Here is a 20,735-nt window from a genome sequence, read left to right as displayed (position 1 = left end):
CAGTCGACTGTGCTATTGTTTCTGCAAAAAAAACTGAAACTTTCCTGAACAGAAACAAACGGAAACCAAGGCAAACGGAAACATTACTATTGAAATCAATGGTAATGCAAACGGAAGCTTTAGTTTCAGTTTGGCTTTCCGGTCATGGGTTCCTTCGACAGAAAACTGTAACGGAACCCATGAACGGAAAAGCAATGCTGATGTGAACACAGCCTAAGAAAATGAAATATATGTCTTCATTATAGGTATATAGGACCGAGCCGGGCTTGGTAAACGGATTGCTTGGGACTCAGAAAGTAGAGTCCTGCTCAGAAGTACACCATTGTTAGGAATCTTACTTCATTACTTCACATAATATTATTCACATATCTTTCAGCAGGGTACATGCTGCTCGATACTACTTTCTCATTAGAAGAATCAGGCCAATAATCGATATAGGTGACACTAACATGTAAATCTCTGAATGATGTAAATGATCCTTATAGAAAGGGGTAGAGTTTACACACACAGCCGTACTGCCAGCAAGGATACCAAACACGGGCAGAGGTGCGTCAAACCATCAAACCGTCATTCCTTGTCAGTGAGACAGTTGACAATTTATGTCAAGCTTAAAGGGGTTTTCCAGAAGTATGTATTGATGGCCTATCCTAAGAATGGCTGAACTGTAGTACCAGACACAGCTGCATGCACAGATGAGCCGCGGTGTCTAGATAAACATTGACCTCCAACGATCACACATTGATGGCCAATATAGAAGATAGAAATTCGAGGCACTCACCGTTAGTGGCAATAAATAGATTAATTGAAAAAGATCTCGGTCTGTTTGGTGTGGAGAAACCTACGGCCGTTTCGCGCAACAAACGCTTTTTCGATGCCCTCGCGTCACCTCCTCTTTGCTCCATTTATATCATGCTCTACATGAGCTTACATAATAACCTTTTTCGTAAAGGTAGCAAAAAGGTACACAATGTTAAACAGCAAAATTGTACAATGTAACAGTGCACATTAAATCTAAGAAAATACAACAACATTTATATTAAGAAGGAACTAAGGTCGTTGCGGTCATTCAGACCCAGCGGTCCTAGTGCCTCCATTTTTAACATAATCTCAGCCTCCTTTTGCAATAAGGTATGGTGTCTATCTCCCCCTGATGGGGCTGATTTAATCTGAAAAATACCCGCAAAATACATGCCCCGGTAATCATTACCATGGCATTCGTTCATATGTTGCATGAGTCTCGGACAGCCCTTCCCTGTTTCTAAAGAGCGAACATGCTCACCAACGCGTTTTTGCATTGAACGGATAGTTTTACCTATATAAAATCTCTCACATGGGAAATAAATTCCGTAGACTACATATTGTGTCTTGCGAGTTATCATATTTTTTATACAAAATGTACAGCCCCCTATCACGTATAAGTAGATTACAGAATCTGCACTGGCCACATCTATAATTGCCCTTCGGCATTGCTGTTGACAACCAATCTACTGTGTCTGTGCGTGATGTGAATCGCACCTCAACTAATATATCCCTCAGATTCTGACATCTACGAAAAGAAACAAGTGGACGTCTGGCTGCAACCTCCGCTAGCAATGGATCGTTCTCAACCAGATGCCAATTGTTGTGAATACTGGAACGTATAGCATCACTCATCTGACTAAAACCGAAAGATAACACAAAACGCTTGTTATCCTTAACCCCTTCAGGACTGAGCCTGTTTTGGCCTTGTGGACACAGATGATTTTTTAAAATCTGACATGTGTCGTTTTGTTGTGGTAATAACGTTGGAATGCTTTAACCTATCGAAGTGATTCTGAGATTGTTTTCTCGTGATATATTGTACTTTATGTTGTGAAAAAATGTAGTCGATAAATTAAATATTTATTTGTGAAAAACCTCACATTTTGGCGACTATTTGCAATAGTTAGCATTTTTCTAAATTTAAATATATCTACTTGTAAAACAGATAGTAATACCACACAAAATAGTTACTAGTTAGCATTTCCCATATGTCTACTTTATGTTTGCATAGGTTTTTTTCACGTCCTTTTATTTTTCTAGGACGTTACAAGGCTTAGAACTTTAGCAGCAATTTCTCACATTTTCAAGAAAATTTCAAAAGGCTATTTTTTCAAGGACCAGTTCAGTTCTGAAGTGGCTTTGAGGGCCTTATATATTAGAAAGTCCCCATAAATCATCCCCATCATTTTGAAAACTGCACCCCTCAAAGTATTCAAAACAGCATTCAGAAAGCATTTTAACCCTTTATGGAATTTCACAGGAATTGAGGCAAAGTAGAGGTAAAATGTACAAATTTATTTTTTTTTTGCTGAAATTCATTTGTAAGAAAAAAAATTCTGTAACACAGAAGATATTACCAGAGAAATGCATCTCAATATTTATTGCCCAGATTCTGCAGTTTTTAGAAATACCCCACATGTGGTCCTAGTATGGTAATGGACTGAAGAACCTAAGAAGAAAAGGAGCACCTAGTGGATTTTGGGGCCTCCTTTTTTTAGGAATATATCTAAGGCACCATGTCAGGTTTGAAGAGGTCTTGTGGTGCATAAACGGTTGAAACCTCCAAAAAGTTACCCCATTTTGGAAACTACACCCCTCAAGGCGTTTTTCTAGGGGTATAGTTAGCATTTTGACACCACAGTTTTTTTGCAGAATTTAGTGGAATTAGTCTGCGAAGATAAAAATCACCTTTTTTTCTGCGAAAACATAGCATTTTTTTATTTTTACAAGGAATAAAGGAGAAAAAGCACCCCAACATTTGTAAAGCAATTTCTCCTGATTACATATGTGGTCATAAACTGATGTCTGGACTCACAGCAGTGCCTAGAAGGGAAGGAGCACCTTTTGGATTTTGGAGCACAGATTTTGCTGGATTGATTTTCAGTGCCATGTTGGGTTTGCAATGCCCTGGAGGGACCAAAACTGTGGAAACCCCCCAAAAGTGACCCCATTTTGGAAACTACACCCTCAAGGAATTTATCTAGGGGTATAGTTAGCATTTTGACCCCACAGGTTTTTTGTAGAATTTATTGGAATTAGGCCGTGAAAATGAATAACAAAATTTTTCGTCCACTAAAATGTTGAGTTTTTTAATTTTCACAAGGGATAAAAGATAAAAAGCCGCCCAACATTTGTAAAACAACTTCTCCTGAGTACGGCAATACCCCATATGTGGTCATAGATGTTTTTTTTATTAGAAATTAATTAACCCTTTCAGGACTGATCCTTTTTTGCTTTTTCATTTTCGTTTTTCACTCCCCGCATTCCAAGAGCCATAACTATTTCATTTTTCAATCAATAGAGCGGTGTGAGGGCTTATTGTTTGCGGGAGGAACTGTAGTTTCTATTAACATCATTTAAAGTACCATAAAATTTAATAGGAAACTGAAAAAATAATAATTTGCGGCTGAATTTTGAAAAAACTGTTATTCCTCCATTGTTTTTGGGTTTTTGTTTTTACGTCTTTGACCATGCGGTAAAAACGACAACTTTAGTTTTATTCTGCGTTTCAATACGATTACGGTGATACCAAATTTATATAGTTTTTTTTATACTTTACTTCTTTTACAAAAAATAGACTATTTGTTAAAAAAAAAAAATAGTTTTGTATCATCACATTCTGAGATGCATAACTTTTTTATTTTTGGTCTATTGAGCAGTGTGAGGGCTTATTTTTGGCGGGACGAGCTGTAGCTTTTATTGGTACATACGATTTCTTGATCACTTGTATTAAAAAAAAATTGCGCTAAGGTGACCAAAAAACTGCGATTTTGGCGGTTTAAATTCTTTATTACTTACGGCATTCACCGTGCGCAATAAATTACGTTTAACTTTATTCTGCAGGATGATACTATTACGGCGACACCATATGTATATAGTTTTTTTTCTGTTTTGCAGCGTTTGCACAATAAAATTACTTTTCAATAAAATAATTTATTTTCTGAGACACCCTATTCTGAGAGCCATAACCTTTGTATTTTTTTAGTCAAGAAAGCTGTGGGAGGCCTTGTTTTTTGCCGAACGGGTTGTAGTTTTTATTGGTACTATTTTGGAGTACATGCAAATTTTTTATCACTTTTTATTCTATATCTTGGGAGGGGTGGTGACCAAAAAATAGCTGGCATAGTTTTTCATTTATTTTGTTTGCCGTGTTCACCATGCAGGAAAAATAACATTATAGTTTTATAGTTGGTGTTGTTACGAACGCGGTGATACCAAATATGTGTACTTTTTAACGTTTTCAATTTTTTCCTATAATAAATTACTTATTATAGGAAAAAAAAACTTTTCTTTTTACACTTTTATAAAACATTTTTCGAAACTTTTTTTTTACTTTTTACACTTTATTTTTTTACCTGCAGCTCTGATCGCTGCTAGAATACATTACACTACCTGTGTAGTGTAATATATTCCAACTGTCAGTGTGACGTCACAGTCACTCTGACAGTAAGTCAGGCTAGTCCTCATAGGCTTCCATACATGGCAGACACGGAGGCCGTTGCCTGGCCTCCGAATGCCATCACAAGCATCAGCAACCCCCACAATTGCATGGGGGCTGCCGATGTGCTACAAACCCCCTAAATGTGGCGATCACAATCGATCGCTGCATTTAAGGTGTTAATTGCCGAAATCACCAGCGATGAGCCACTGATGGGCAATAAGCCGCTGAACGGGGACAGCTGACCTCCCGGTTCTCGATGCAACACCTTGTCACCGACAGTGTGCATCGAGAATGACACCGTGACTTCCTGTCACTCTGACAGGAAGCCTATCCGGACCAGCTGGAGGTTGGTCACGATGGGCTTACATCCATGGCAGACACGGAGGCCATTGCCATGCTAACTATCGGCAAACCACGCGATTTCAGACCGGGGTCTGCCGATATGCTAGAAACCCCTGAAATGCGGAAATCGCAACCGATCGCCGCATTTAATGGGTTAATTCGCCGAAATCAACAGCAAAGGACCGCTGGCCGGCAAGAGTGGAGTGTCAGCTGTCAGCGACAGCTGACATCCTGGTTCCCGATGCACACTGTTGCCGAAAGTGTGCACCGGAAACAACTCAGTAACTATACGTCCTCGTGCGGGAAGTAACCTCCCACGACGACGTATAGTCACTGACTCGTGCGGTTAGGGGTTAATAGTATTTTTATGTTTATGTTTTGATTGTAATAAGGATCGTTAACTCTTATTATTTACTCTTTCAAATTATCTTGCAATGAGGAATGATGGATACCCTCGTCTGAGTAGCCTGAGTTCCTCAGATTGTTTAAAGAACGTGTCGTCATGGTTGTTTATTCTTCTTAGGCGGGATTCACACGACGGAGTGCCGGCCGGTAAAATCGGCCATTCTGCCCGGCCGGTTTGCATAAAGTTTTGCATCCATGCCGGGCCGGGCAGATCTGGACAGTGACATCAGCGGCAACTCCTGAAGGGGAATCCCCATGTGTTCGGGAATTCCGCTTCAGGAGTTTCCCCTGATGTCACTGCCCAGATATGGACAGAGACATCAAGCGCTCTGTCCAGGAGCGGAATCCCCGAAAACACGGGGATTCCGCTCCTTCAAGGAGCTAAAGTGCGGCTAGCACATAGCAGAGTGGGGAGATAAATCCCTGCTCTACTATAGTGGCGTCGCTGCAGTAGTAGCAGCCGCAGCAGCAGCAGCTGCTAGCGGCGCCATCGAAGGTGTCGCCGGGCCAGGGCGCTTTTAAAACAAGCAGGGGAAGGGAGCCAGCGCAGCGCTCCCTTCCACCTGCCGTACACCCCGGCCCTGCCACACAGTGTACAGCGATGCCATTCGTCAGAATGGCATCAACTCCTCCTCCTCACACGCACTCTGCGCTGTGAGGAGGAGATAGAGCGCAAGCGCCGGAAAACCCGGCCATCACTCGGGACACATCCCGGTGATGGCCGGGTATTACCCGGCCCCATAGACTTCTATGGGAGCCGGGCGGCCGGGTACCCAGCCGAAGATAGAGCATGCCCTATTTTTTTACGGCCGGTTTTCCCGGCCGTCAAAAAATCGGTCGTGTGAATAGCCCCATTAGGGGTCTATTATTCCTAATGCAGCCGGGTGCCGGCCGATTTATGAACGACCGGCACCCGGCTGGGAAACCCTGTCGTGGGAATGAGGCCTTAATCTCAAAAAGTGAGCGTATGGAGGGGACCGCATAATGTGCTTGGGATGATAGCTATCGAATCTTAACAGTGTGTTAGTTGCGGTTGGTTTTCGATATCCCCTTGTCTGCAGATGTCCCTCATTTACACTAAGGTGCACATCTAAGAACTCAATCACCTGGTCTCCAAATTTATAAGTAAAGTTCATGTTCATGTTATTATTGTTAGAATACACATTGATGGCCAATAATGTACCAGAAAACCCCCATAGGGCTACATAGTCAAGTACATAGTCAAGTACATATAACCATCCCATGACAGACTGAATTTACAACTGTGTGGATAAATATTGTTATGTTTTGTAACATCAAAGAAACTGGGAAAAGGACCAAAGAAAAGAAGCTGGTCAGAAATGCTAAATGTCAATCCCATAATGTCGGCATGTGGTTCCTGGGACTCCTGTATTTCACCGCTGATTTACAAGACTGTCTGGGATACAGAGGAGTGTAAATGTGGTTTCTGAGATTATTCTCAGTAACAAGCCTGACCAATGTTTATTTATTAAAACACTTTATTGCAAAAGCAATGTAAGGTTTTGAGTTTTGTAGAGAATTTTGAGTGTGTGTTTTTTCTTGTTTCCTTTAGACAATATTGCTGCATTGGAAACCACCCAGCATGTGACTGGGTAATGTTTGTGTAGTAGACACATGTGAAATACATTAGCATAGCACCTACAATGGCAGCCTATCCCTTTTCCCCCTGCTCCGGAGGATCTCTGCAGGGACATGGAAGTCAGTAGAAGTGGGCGGTGGGGGAAGCAGCTGCCTTTTCGTTTTCACGCAGTTCCAGTAAAGGTGAATGAGGCTACATCTGTAACTAACTATGATGAATTTGAGGAATGTACACATTCCAGTCTTACACATGTGTCAAGTTAAATGTATTCTAATGACAATTACTATTTAAGGGAAATCAGTTCTTCAAACATTGACTCCGACAACTCAATATTAATGACCTGTGGAGGATATTATATACCTGTGGATATTTAAAGAACTATGGACATCATGTGCTCATTATTTCATGCTCCAACCGGTTTTCTTTCAGCTGAAGAGAAATATATTTCAGAGTTTAATTAAAAGCGACATGTTGAAACCGAAGAGCACTAATACAAAAATTGCTTTCAGCCTACAAGTGCAGGGTAAGATATTAATTGGTCAAGTTACGCAATGAGACAAAAAGTCACATGTTTAAAGGGAACGTGTCGGCCTGTAAACGACCCCCCCCCCCCCCCCAAACGACTGTAATGACAGGATAGGAGAAAAGATGCCGATTCTGAATATGTCATTTTGTATGTCTGTGCTCCAGGGCATTTGCCTTAGGATCTAATCCCCAACTACTCTACTGCTCACAGTTTTTTTTATACACACTTCATGTTTCTAAGCCTTGAGGCTAGACCATAAGGATATATATCGATTATAGGACTCAAATCAACTAAGGGTCGCTCTTTTTAGAGCGCATGAATAGCCTTTGGTTGGTTGCTAAAGGGATAGTATCTATACAGGTGTGAGTGAGTCTCTAACCGCCCAAACATCCATAGGGTGTATGTTTAGGAGGATAAATACCACTCTGCCTGAGAGAACACTGGATGATAGAGCATACTTGTCTGAAATATTTAGAATCTAGTATCTATACTTTATGAGTGTTTGGTACGTGCTGAATTACCTAACAGTATTATCAGGGTGTTTTGTTTTTCTTCTTTTTTCATCACAATTTATTCATTAGTAATTAAAGTTACATTTTAGAGGGGTTCCCCCTGCCGCTAGTAATTATTAGTTTTATCCAGCAGGGGATATATGTAATTGAACTCTTATTTATCAGTTACTTTTCAACCAATAATGTTTTAAACTACTCTATACCTCAAAACTAGACTTAATCAACACCGGTGCACCATACGTAAGAGGAGGCTGGATTTACCAGTGTCCAAGCACTTCTCTGATATGGGACATATCGAACGACAACTAAGGTTTCTGATACTAGATCACATTCCTCCCAAGAGAAGGGGAGGTAACAGAACGAGATTAATCAAAATTAGGGAACTACAGTGGATCAAAAGACTAAACACCCTTAAACCTAACAGTCTTAATGTTGACTTTGTGATGAGTGGTTTGGTGTAGGATCCACTTGGCACCATATTTATGTCCTCTAATTTTTGTTTGATGTTCCCCATCTGTACTATGACATGGTAGAACCATTTTGCCCTACTAATGATTTATTTGATTTTATATAGGTTACCGACAAATACTGTTCTGTATAATTACCTTCATTTTCTTTATTCTTACAGAGACGAATTTCAGTCCCATTTCATGGAGATAAATATATATCTCTCTTAACGTTAATCACATTCAGGGATCCAGGAACTCGCTGTCACACCATTGCACCAGTTTTTGAGTATCCACAAATTATAGACAACTTTTGTACATTCCCATTTTAAATAACTTGTTAGCATGGACCTGGGATTGCTGCATTTAATTCTCATGTGTGTTCACTACACCATGGTACATCTTTGTCTGGCTTCCACTACTAGGTAGTGGGTCCCATGTTCTAACCTATCCACATCTGAAGGCACCATTGTTGACAAGTTGGCACATGGGTGTGTGACACACGCCTGTAGTGCTTGTCTTCATACTGCGACATTTGACACTGACTGCCTACATGACAGTTGGTTGACATTTGTCTCCTCCTCTTCCTTCGTTTGCGCCTTGGGATTCCACTGATCACTAATTAGTGACCCTAATACCTATTAAGTGACTTATATTGGCATTAAATATGTTTACATATGGTAGGCTGCAATCTCCCCTGGTGACATGCTAGACACCTTCCCTACAATGTCTACTTATGTTTCTAACACTGTTTCTCCCCCCTCCCCCTCACAGAACACATAGACCTTTTCTGCGCTAATATTCTTCCCCTTGTAATTACCAACAGGACCGGGTTGTACTTTCTATGCATGCGCCGACATGTGCTGTAGTTTTCCCCTTGCCCTTACTTAATACGGCCGCTGCTAACATCCACTGGCCTACGGCACATGCGCGGACATGTGCTGCTCGGCTCTGATGCTCGGTACCACTATTCGCTCCGCGCATGCGCGGTTCAGAGAATTGGACGCCGCTATGATCACTGTTTCCCTGCTTCAGATTACTCGAGGTTGTTCATTTTAACATTTATTATTTTCACCTGCACTTCCCTTCTGGGACACTGATGTTACCACTCAAATGTTGCCACAATAAATTATCACTATAGTTTACTGTACTATTTACTTTTTTTAGCTACATAGAGACCGATGTCTTTTTGAATATATGTGCTATACCACTTTGCATAACACTGTATATACACCTGCTATATGAACTATGTACTGTACACCACTATTTTTAAAATGTTCATCCTAAATTGGAATTTGTGTAATTGATTGACATGGATTGTGTTATATACCCTGTTGTTTCACCATGTTATAGCTTGAGAAAGGCTCCACTGGACGGAGCTGAAACGTTGCACTGAGGGTAATAAATGACCCCTGATTTTTTCACTTATATCTACGGAGTGCTGTCTGTTTTTTGTTTCGACATACGCGGGAAATTGGTCTGTTCCCCAGAGCTTGCAGCCACATGCTGCCTGTGCTGCTGGGCTTTGGATTGTCTGTAATATGTAATTGGATACAAAGTTGGCTAAAAGTGTATAAGCATATTATAAGTGAAGCAGCTCCCAAGATACATATAGGGATCATTACTGGTTAACCTGTTTATAAATAAGGCAGAGGTTGGATTGAGTAATACTCCTCTGTGTTGCAGATTGTAGTATTACTATGCTAGTATAGTGGTTTGAGTATTATAGTGTATGTTATTAAATAATTATAGATTTATTAATACTACATTTATAGATTATAGATTCTGAAGGGGCCTCAATGATAAAAACAGTCTTACACAAAAACTGTCCTTTTTATCTTTATTAAGCAATCAGTGCTCTGCTTTCACACAGGACGCGCTGAATGAGGAGAAAATTGTCAAATGACATTTCATGTAGTTAAATGCAAGGCTCTATATTTTGGCTCAAAGAAATATGCAGGCCATAAATACCTTCAATGGACCACCACTTACCAAAACAGAGAGTGATTGCATGCTCATAAATCTATCTGCGGCATCTAGCGCTAACAGGATACTGTCTTCTACCACAAGGGGCATGGTTTCAGGAGAAGAATGCATTATTTTGCTACTTTGGTGCCTGTTTTTGAACGTATAGTCTAGTTTTGACCAGCAGTTTATGAAAATGATATCATGGATCTCTAGCAAGTTTAGAAAATAGCAGCTAAATTAATTAGTGGCATGGGAAATCTCAGTTATGAGAAAATATATCCAAATTAAATGTATTCACTAAGTGAAAGCTAAGGGAGACATTATTGTTTTTTATTAAATTTATTCAGTAATCAGTCCTTGCAGATAAAAGATAAGTGATATAATCTCATAATGCGAATATGCCGCTTCTGTAAGAGCCCAGGCACACCTCCATATAACCGATCCGTTTTGTGCGATACAGCTCCCATAGACTGGAATGGTCTACACTGTAAGTTCATGTGCCTCTGATTTTATATGGAGGCACACAAAGGTATTTAAAAAAGATATTGTGCCACGTTCCAATATATGCATTGTCTCTAGGAATCCACCTTATGGCAACGCATGTAGTGCTTACAAATTAATAATACAGAACCGTAAATTACTCTATGTGTCATTGTGTATGGTCTATCCATGTGGGTTTGTCGTGTACATGGACTTATAGAGCTATAAAATAATAAAACTATGAGAATTTTTTTATTACATTTTTCTTCAAGAACATAATATCCAGGGCTACTGGTATTAACAGTGTAGAATGTAGATCCATGGATGTGTCTGATTGCCAGTAGGAGTGAAGGACATTTTCTATTGGACTATGTTATTAACCTCTTAACGAACTGACCTATTTTGACATAAATGACAAAGCATACTGTTTAAGGGTCATAACTTTTTTATTTTTCTGTTGACACAGAAAAACATGTTACCTTTATTCTATTGGTCGATACGATTATGGCGATACCAAATATGTTTAATTTTTTTTTCTGTTTCACTACTTTTGCACAATAACATATTTAAACAAAAATAATCAGTTTCTGCATCACCACATTTCAAGAACTATATGTTTTGTTTTTTTCCGTCGATGCAGCCATATGTGAGCTTGTTTTTTGAGAGAAGAGATGTAGTTTTTTTGTATGGCATTCACCATGCAGTTTAAATGACATGTTAACTTTACTGATCAGAACGTTACTATCGTGGCAATACCATATTCAGTTAGGTCTAGAATTATTTGGACAGTGACACAAGTTTTGTCATTTTAGCTGTTTACCAAAACATATTGAATATACAGTTATATAATCAAAATGGACTAAAAGTGCAGACTCCAAGCTTTAATTTGAGGGTATTCACATTCTAATTTGAGGAAGGGTTTAGGAATTATAACTCTTTAATAGGTAGCTGCCACTTTTTCAAAGCACTAAAGGTAATTGGACAATTATCTCAAAAGCTATTTAATGGGTTGCGTGGGCTATTCCCTCGTTAATCCATCATCAATTAAGCAGGTAAAAGGTCTGGAGTTGATTCCATGTGTGACATTTGCATTTGGAAGCTATTGCTGTAAACCCACAACATGACGTCAAAGGAGCTCTCAATGCAAGTGAAACAGACCATCGTTAGGCTGAAAAAAATTAAGAAATCCATCAGAGAGATAGCAGAAATGTTAGGAGTGGCCAAATCTACAGTTTGGTACATTCTTAAAAAAAAAGAGTGCACTGGTGATCTCGTGAACCCCATAAGGCCTGGACGTCCATGGAAGACAACAGTGGTGGATGATCGCAGAATCCTTTCCACCTTCACAACAACTACCCAAGTGAAGAACACTCTCCTGGTAGTAGGTGTATCAGAATCTAAGTTTAGCATAAACAGAAGACTTCAATAAAAGCAAATACAGAGGGTTCACCACAAGGTGCAAACCATTAATCAGCCTCAAAAATAGAAAGGCCAGACTAGACTTTGCCAAACAACATCTAAAGAAGCCAGCCCAGTTCTGGACCAGCATTCTTTGGACAGATGAAACTAAGATCAGCCTGTACCAGAATGATGGGAGGAATAAATAATAAAGAAATATTAGGCATGGAACGGCTCATGATCCAAAGCACAACACATCCTCTGTAAAACATGGTGGAGGCAGTGTGATGGCATGCCAGGGCATGCATGGCTGCCAAAGGCACTGGGTCACTAGTGTTTACTGATGATGTGACTGAAGACAGAAGCAGCCGGATGAATTCTGAAGTGTTCAGGGATATACTTTCTGCTCAGATTCAACCAAATGCAGCTAGATTGATTGGACGTTGCTTCACAGTACAGATGGACAATAACCCAAAACATACTGCGAAAGCAACCCAGGAGTTTATTAAGGCAAAGAAGTGGAATATTCTGCAATGGCCAAGTCAATCACCAGATCTCAACCCGATCGAGCATGCATTTCACTTGCTTAAGACAAAACTTAAGGCAGAAAGACCCACAAACAAGAAAACTACTGAAGAAGCTGCAGTAAAGCATCACAAAGGAGGAAACCCAGTGTTTGGTGATGTCCATGGGTTCCAGACTTCAGGCAGTCATTGCCTGCAGAGGATTCACTACAAAGTATTTTTTTTATTTAGTATTTAGAAATTTTTTTGCAATTCCTTAACTTTTTACAGGATATTTTTGTTCAAGCCCTTGAATTAAACCTGAAAGTCTACACTTCAATTGCATTTCAGTTGTTTCATTTCAAATCCAATGTGGTGGCATGCAGTGCTCAAATCATGAAGATTGTCCTTTTTAATTTTTTTTACACTTTTACAAAATAAAACCACTTTTTATGGAACTTTGGTTTTATTTTTCACTGTGAACTTTTTTTTATTATTTAATAATAAGGGGACATCACAATGCGATCTTCTGATCACTGATATAATGCTCTGGTATCCTCAGTATACTAAAGCATTACTGTCTGTCAAACTGTCTTCACTGCCTGTGTAAAACTGACAGTCTATAAAGCATACAGTCATGGCAGGCCTGGGGGCCTTGTTAGGTTCCTGGCTGCCATAGCAACCCAATGGCGTCCAGTAATGGCATTCACGGGCCGCCGATGGTTGACAAAGGGAGTCCCCTCACTCTGTCAAACCACTTAAATGCCACGGTCACTATTGCATTAAGAGCTGGGACCCGCATCTATCAGACATTTTTGACATTTTATGTGGATATGCTATAAATGTCTAAGATGGGAAAACTCCTTTAATACAATAGCGTGAAATCCAGTGACTCACCAGTGACATCTTCTCAAATTGGAGTTGCTCACTTTTAGTTTTCTTCAGATTGCCCTGATGCCTTCTCCCCACTACGAATCGCCTATTGCAGAATTTGCAATACAAACTTCTTTGGCTTCTCACTTTTCTAGCACCTCCCCACCCTCTACAAAAACCTCACCATTTATAGTGCACCAGATAGAAATAATGCCCCCTCGGTGCCACACACACTATAATAGTACTCTCTTTAGGCCCCACAATTATAATAGTTCCACACACATCCCCCTGTAGATCGTGCCCTACACAGCCCCCTCCTGTAAATAGTGCCACACACAGTCCCCCCTCTAGTAGATAGTGCCCCACACAGACACCCTCTTGTATATAGTGCCACACACAACCCCCTCTTGCAAATAGTGCCACACACAGCCCCCCCTAGTGGATAGTGCCACACAACCCCCCGCATAGTGCCACACAGTCCCCCTAGTAGATAATGCCACACAGCCCTCTCCCCTGTATATTGCCACACAGCCTTCCCCCACTGTATAGCGTCACACATCCCCCCCTAGTAGATAGCGCCACACAGCTCCCCTAGTACAACCCGCCACACAGCCCCCCTAGTAGATTGCGCCACACTGCCCCCCTAGTAGATAGCGTCACACAAACCCCGGAGTAGATAGCGCCACACAGCCCCCTAGTACATACCGCCACACAGCCCCCCTAGTAGATAGCTCCACACAGCCTCCCCCAGTAGACAGCGCCACACAGGCCCCTAGTAGATAGTACCACACTGCCCCCTAGTAGATAGCGCCACACCATCCCCCTAGTAGATAGCACCAAACAACCCCCTAGTAGATAGCGCCACACAGCCCCCTAGTAGATAGAGCCACACAGCAACCCCCAGTAGATAGCACCACACAGCCCCCCTACTAGACAGTGCCCCACAACCCCTATTCCTAGTAGATAGCAGCACACAGCCAGCCCACCCCCAAAATCAATTGTACTTACCTAGTCCCATTTCCGCGACGGACGGAGCACTGTACCGTCTAAGTCAGGACCCTTGCGTAGGCCAGCGTGATGCAATGGCATCATCACTCCAGTCTGCGCAGGGACTTCGTCCCAGCATCTTATAAGCTGAAGACCTAACGTGGCCTGCAGCCTATACTATTCAATTGTATCTACGTCCTGAGGAGACAGATACAATTGAATGCGGCAGTCGATAGCACCGGGCCCCCTCTAGTGCTAACGATGCCACCGGGCATGAGGTGACCTATGCCGCCCGGCCCATAAATGATGTGCTGGGCCCCATCATGCCGCAGGCCCCGTAGCAGTCGCTATGGCTGCTATAGTCGGCAGGGGGCCCTAAAAGGATGGTGGCCCTGGGCAATTGCCCAGTTTGCCCACCCTAATGCCAGCTCTAGCTACAAGAGTAAGCAGCGGGGCAGGGAAACAATGTCTTTCTGCTCCGCTGCCAGATAAAAGCAGCTCGCTGCCTGGGCCCACCAGAGGATCCTCCGGTGGGCCATTCTGACGCTGATTACAGATCTTGGGGAGGAAAAGGGCATGATTGCCTAAACAGGAAAAGGGTTGATTGCCTACTCTGATTGCAATTGAGTGATTACCTTCGGTTCGACACTTTAGTCAAAGACGGTACCTTACTACCCTTTCGGTATTGGATATCTGTACCAGCACTGTTGAATCTACACTTTCTACACTACTCTTTGCCTAAAAAGATAATAACAGCATATATCACAATAGGAGATCTATTCAGAGATCCTATTCAATATGAAAAGATGACAACCCAGTCTTCCTATCCTGAAAATGTTCTTTCATCTTTATACAATATTATACTAACAGATCGCTCACCCCTGAAAAGAGCATTTATTTCTCTTTGGGAAAGGGATTTAGACTTGGTCTTCTCCACAGAAAAAATAAAAGCAATGTACAAAGTCTCTCACGGGCCATCCCACCGTGTAAGAATTCTAGAAAATGTGTAAAAAATTGTCACCGGATGGTATACTATTCCGATGAAGACCCAGAAATGGTTCCTATCAGCACCTGATATTTTCTGGAGATGCTTGAAGGGCAGAGGGACTTACCTGCACATTTGGTGGATATGTCCTGCCCTTCAACCCTTTTGGAACTCCGTAATATCTCTAGTCAAAAGTATTTTCCACATACCCAATTCTCTTAAGCCAGAAAATATGTTACTCAACTTACCCAAGTGCCTACAACAAATCAACTAATACATTTATAATGCACCTCCTGGCAAAAGCAAAACTCATCATTTCAACTCTATGGAGATCTTCGTCTAGTCCATTAATAGCTCACTGAATACTTAAAGGGAGTCTGTCACCAGATGTCTGTATCAGACTAGCAACAGTGTATTATAGATTAGGCTAACCTGATTCTAATATGTATTATTTTTTGGTCAAGAGTGTCTATCAGAATGGTGACGTAAAGGTTGTACTGTTCAGGTGCAGTAATCATAATCGCCGCATGCGCAGTACAACCTTTATGGTCACCGTTCTGATCGCCACTACTGCGTATGCGCAGATTATACCAATATATATCGCCTGGAGGAACTAATGGCCCTATCCTCACACAGTATCTTCATCTTTCAGCATATTTAGAAACCTTGGCAAGTCTCCCGCTCTTCTCCAACATACTTTTTGCCTGTGGCATTCACGCCCCTCTAAAGGACTCTGATCTAAGAACTACCTACAAAGCAACAAGTTACTTTTAAAAAGCTTCTGTCATTCCGACCCCACCCCATATTCATTTCTGATTATCATTTACAATGCTTTAGTTAAAATTTAAAATATCTAAAAACAATACTTCGAACGTATCCAACAAGCAGCAGATAAGGGGTACAACTTTCATTCTAAAAAAAACCAGTGATAACTAATTGTAATATACATTTTCATGTCTTTTCTATTTGATATGCCTGATTATTCTTTACTGATGCCTTAAGGCCCTATTAGACATGGCAATTATCATACAATTTTTTTTATAATCATTCAAATGTAAGGGATAATTGCCACATATAATAACGTGTAACGATCGAACGATAAATGATAAATCATTGGATTTTCGTGGATCGGCCACAACTACCTGTATGAAAGATTATCGTTCATTGCCGCCACATCCTTTTGTCAAATCAGAATTTTCCAGTCACTAGCAGTTCAGAGATGAGTTGTGGGCGCAAGAGCAACGATCACTGTAATGACTGAACAGCGAAAATCTTTAGCAATTATTGTCACGTGTAGTAGACCGTCTTTCAAATATTAAATCATCACCCTTCACTCGTACTTGTACTCTGAACCAATGAAATACTGCTAGCAGATACACTTTATCTTTTAGGGTATGTTCACACGGCTTAAAAACAGCTGAAAAATCAGAAGCAGAACGCCTCCAAACACCTGCCCATCGATTGCAATGGGAAAAATGGCGTTTCGATCCGATGGGCCTTTTATTTACGCGGCCGTTTTGAAAAAAACGGCCGCGAAAATGAAGTGCAGGTCACTTCTTGGGACGTTTTTGGAGCCGTTTTTCATTGACTTTATAGAAAACAGCTCCAAAGACGGCCGTAAAAAATGCAGTGAAAAACGCAGCGAAAATCGTGAGTGGCTTAAAAAACATCTGAAAATCAGGAGCAGTTTTCCCTTGAAAACAGCTCCGTATTTTCAGATATTTTCGAGTTTGTGTGTGAACATACCCTCACTGTGTTAATAAAAAGATCATTGAAAAGAAAATAACACGTGTATAGAGAAGTCTGGGCTGATTATTTGACTTATAGCAAGTTTACGCTACTTAACCCTACTCTCTATATCAGGTACATAAAAGGTACACACTAAACCCAACATCACCTACTATTTGAGCCCAAACATTTATGAGGTTTAGCTTAATACTTGTTACTTAGGTAAGAACCTGATTTCACCAACTAAAATGCTAAATAAAATAACCAGAAATCAAGAACTTCTGCAGCAATTGTCTAGAACGACTTCATCTCAACAACAAAACATTAACAATAATAGATCTTTCGCTTGCCAATGCTTCTCAATTTAAAAAAATCAATGAAGTCTGCTTCTGACCTTTCCGTGTAGAATTCCTAATGTTATTTTCAATCAATGGTTGTTCTGTCTTTGCTGTAACAAATGAATTACATACCACACAGAGCAATTACTACGATTGACCATTAAGTTATGCTGAAATACAATAATAAACATATAAATGATAATAATAATAATAATAATAATAATAATAATAATAATAATAATAATAATAATACATATACAAAACAATGGCAATACTGGGCCCATGAAATGTGTACAACATAGAAATTACATAATTATAATCTGTAACAAAGGAAATAAATGCTATATCTAATGCGATCTAGGATTTGCGGAAGTATTGATGAGTTTGTAGTCAGCACATTGAACACAATATAATTTGTTTATTGAAAAAGTGCCGTGTTATGATCTGACATGCTCTCAGTGGCTGGTACTGTGGTGATTTGTTTAGTTATGGGTATTTAAGGTGTTGAATCGACAATATGTCGCGAGTATGTTTGTATGTAAGTGTGTTATGCATTTAAGATTTTCTGTATTGGACCTATAGCTATACTTTAGTTGTTGTTATTGGATAAGTGGATTCAACCTTAACCCCTTCCCCCTGCTTGCATTCTGGCCCCTGATGACCAAGCCATTTTTTAGGTTTTCCATCGTCGCATTACAAGAGCTATAACTTTTTTATTTTTGCGTCGACATAGCTGTATGAGGTCTTGTTTTTTGTGGGACAAGTTGTATTTTTTAATAGCACCATTTTGGGGTTCATATTATTTATTGATTAACTTTTATTAACTTTTTTTGGGGGGATAGAAAAAAACCTGACATTTCGCCACACTTTTTTGAGTTATAAATCTACGCCGTTTACCGTGTGGTATAAATAACACAATAACTTTATTCAACGGGTTGTTACGATTGCAATGATACCAAATTTGTTGAGATTTTGTATGTTTTACTACTTACACAGTAAAAACACTTTTTTTTCAAAATTATTTGTTTTTATGTCTCCATATTTGAAGAGCCATAACTTTTTTATATTTTTGCCGATGCCGTCGAATGAGGGCTTTTTTTTTTTGCGGGACGACTTGTAGTTTTAATTGGTATCCTTTTGGAGTAGATGCGAGTTTTTGATCACTTTTTATCACATTGTTTTTAAGTCAGAATTCACAGAAAACCGCAATTTTTCCATTGCTTGTTATTTTACTTTATTTTCTACGGCATTCACCGTGCAGGTTAAATAATTTAATAACTTTATAGTCAGGGTCGTTATGGACGCGGCGATACCAAATATGGGTAACTTTTTTGCTTTATTTCGTTTTTTTTAATAGTAAAGCAAAAGTGGGCTTTTCATTTTTTTTTATTAACTTTATTAAACTTTTGTTTTACTTTTTTACTAGTCCTACTAGGGGACTTTATTATAAAAGCGATTGGATGATCGCATATTACACTGTAATACTTCGGTATTGCAGTGTATTACTGCCTGTCTGTTTAACGCCTGACCTAGAAGGCATTCACTAGAGGCAGACCTGGGGGCCTTTATTAGGCCCCCGGCTGCCATCGGAGACAGACACTCGGCGATCTTATCGCCGGGTGTTGGTGGGAGAGAGGGAGAGCTCCCTCTCTCCAAAAACCACTCAGATGTGGCGATCGCTATTGAGCGCCGCATCTCAGGGATTAAACAGGTGAGATCGATACTAATATCGATCTCACTCATTCGAGCAGGGATGCCCCCAGCCCTCAGATACCTCTGGCAGCTGAGAACAGGGAGATTTAATGGCTCCCTGCTTTGTTTATTTATTCTGATGCAGCACCGTGAAAAGGCTATTGCATCAGAATAAAGCCCACTAATGACCGCCATGAAAAGGCGTATCGGCGGTCATTAAGGGGTTAAAGTGGCATGACATCTATTCTAAGGCATTGGTACCGATTTGCACTATAGTCTAAGGGACTGTTCACATCACCGTTGTTCTTCTGTTGAGGGGTTCCGTTGTAGGCTTCCGTCGGGTTAACCCCTCAACGGAAAGGCAAACGGAAACCTAAACTTATCAATGGTGATGGAAATGGTGATGGAAAAGATGCTAAAGGTTTCCGTTTAACATCGTTGTGACAAGGTTCCGTTGTTTTCATGGAATCAATAGCGCAGTCGACTGCACTACTGATTCCATCAAAAACTACGGAACCTTGTCACAACGGTGACAAACAGAAACCATTAGCTAGGTTTCCGTCACCATTTAGTTCAATGGTGAGGGAAACGGAAGCTTAGGTTTCCGTTTGCCTTTCCATTGAGGGGTTAACCCCTCAGCAGTAAGGAACGGTAATGTGAACATAGCCTTATTCATGTATCCTAGTCTGCAACAGAATCACAGGTAAAAAAGGGACCCTAATTCACCCATGCAACTTTGTTTCCTAACTAAACTCTTTATCAAGCTCCATTTAGGAGCCAAAGTGTTGAATGGTTGAATAAGGATCAATTATTTGATTGGATTTGAGTGCTGCCGTTCTTCTGATTAATTGCATCTTAAAGAATGGCTTATTTATGAGTAAGAAATTTATCTAACTGATTCTCCCTGCAAATTGTTGCATATCCCTATCTTTCGGCACAATTCCTTTCCTAATCGCTTATGCCAATGAATACAAAAGCAGTCCATACTGTAATGTTAACATCATGGCACTCACTTGGTTGGTTCATAGCAAGCTGAAAAAAATCCCTTTGCTGAACATGCGCGCTATTACTAACAATCCCATTTGAAAATCAAAATGCATGGAGGTGTTTCAGAAGATGTCATAAAATAAACTGGATCGACTGCTCTTGGCAGAAATATTATTAATCATTATTATTATATATGATTACTGGTTACCTTAAATAGCTTAACCCATTAAGGACGTAGCCTATTTTGGACTTTAAGACACAGACCCTTTTTTTAAATTTAACATGTTTTACTTTATGTTGTAAGGGCAGGTTCAGACGTGGCGGAATTGCTGTGGAATTCTGCTGCGGACAGTCTCCAGTGGCCATTTTTTACAGTTGTTTCAATACATTTTATGTCAAGTCAGTTCAGACGATGCGGAAAACTCCGCTGCGGACCATAGGCTGCGGTGCGGCATTTTCCCTCAGCAGCATGCACTGACTTGCGGAGAAGCGGAATTTCACTG

The 20,735-nt window shown here is 40.5% G+C and overlaps 1 protein-coding gene and 1 long non-coding RNA gene across 2 annotated transcripts in view; one reads left to right on the top strand and one right to left on the bottom strand.

The window, feature by feature from the left end:
* LOC142741373 (uncharacterized) overlaps positions 1–9,684 on the top strand; it is a 31,012-nt gene extending 21,328 nt beyond the window's left edge. The window contains exons 2-4 of the long non-coding RNA XR_012881112.1: positions 6,783–6,991; positions 7,239–7,332; positions 8,476–9,684. This is a non-coding gene — a long non-coding RNA (uncharacterized LOC142741373). The remainder of the gene's footprint in view (positions 1–6,782; positions 6,992–7,238; positions 7,333–8,475) is intronic.
* Positions 1–20,735, bottom strand: part of NDP (norrin cystine knot growth factor NDP) — a 108,929-nt gene that overhangs the window by 75,312 nt on the left and 12,882 nt on the right. The window lies entirely within an intron of this gene.

This window comes from Rhinoderma darwinii, chromosome 2 (assembly GCF_050947455.1).
Source record: "Rhinoderma darwinii isolate aRhiDar2 chromosome 2, aRhiDar2.hap1, whole genome shotgun sequence".
NCBI lineage: Eukaryota > Metazoa > Chordata > Amphibia > Anura > Rhinodermatidae > Rhinoderma > Rhinoderma darwinii.
Note: the sequence above shows the minus strand (reverse complement) of the source record. Positions and strands in the feature narration are given on the sequence as shown.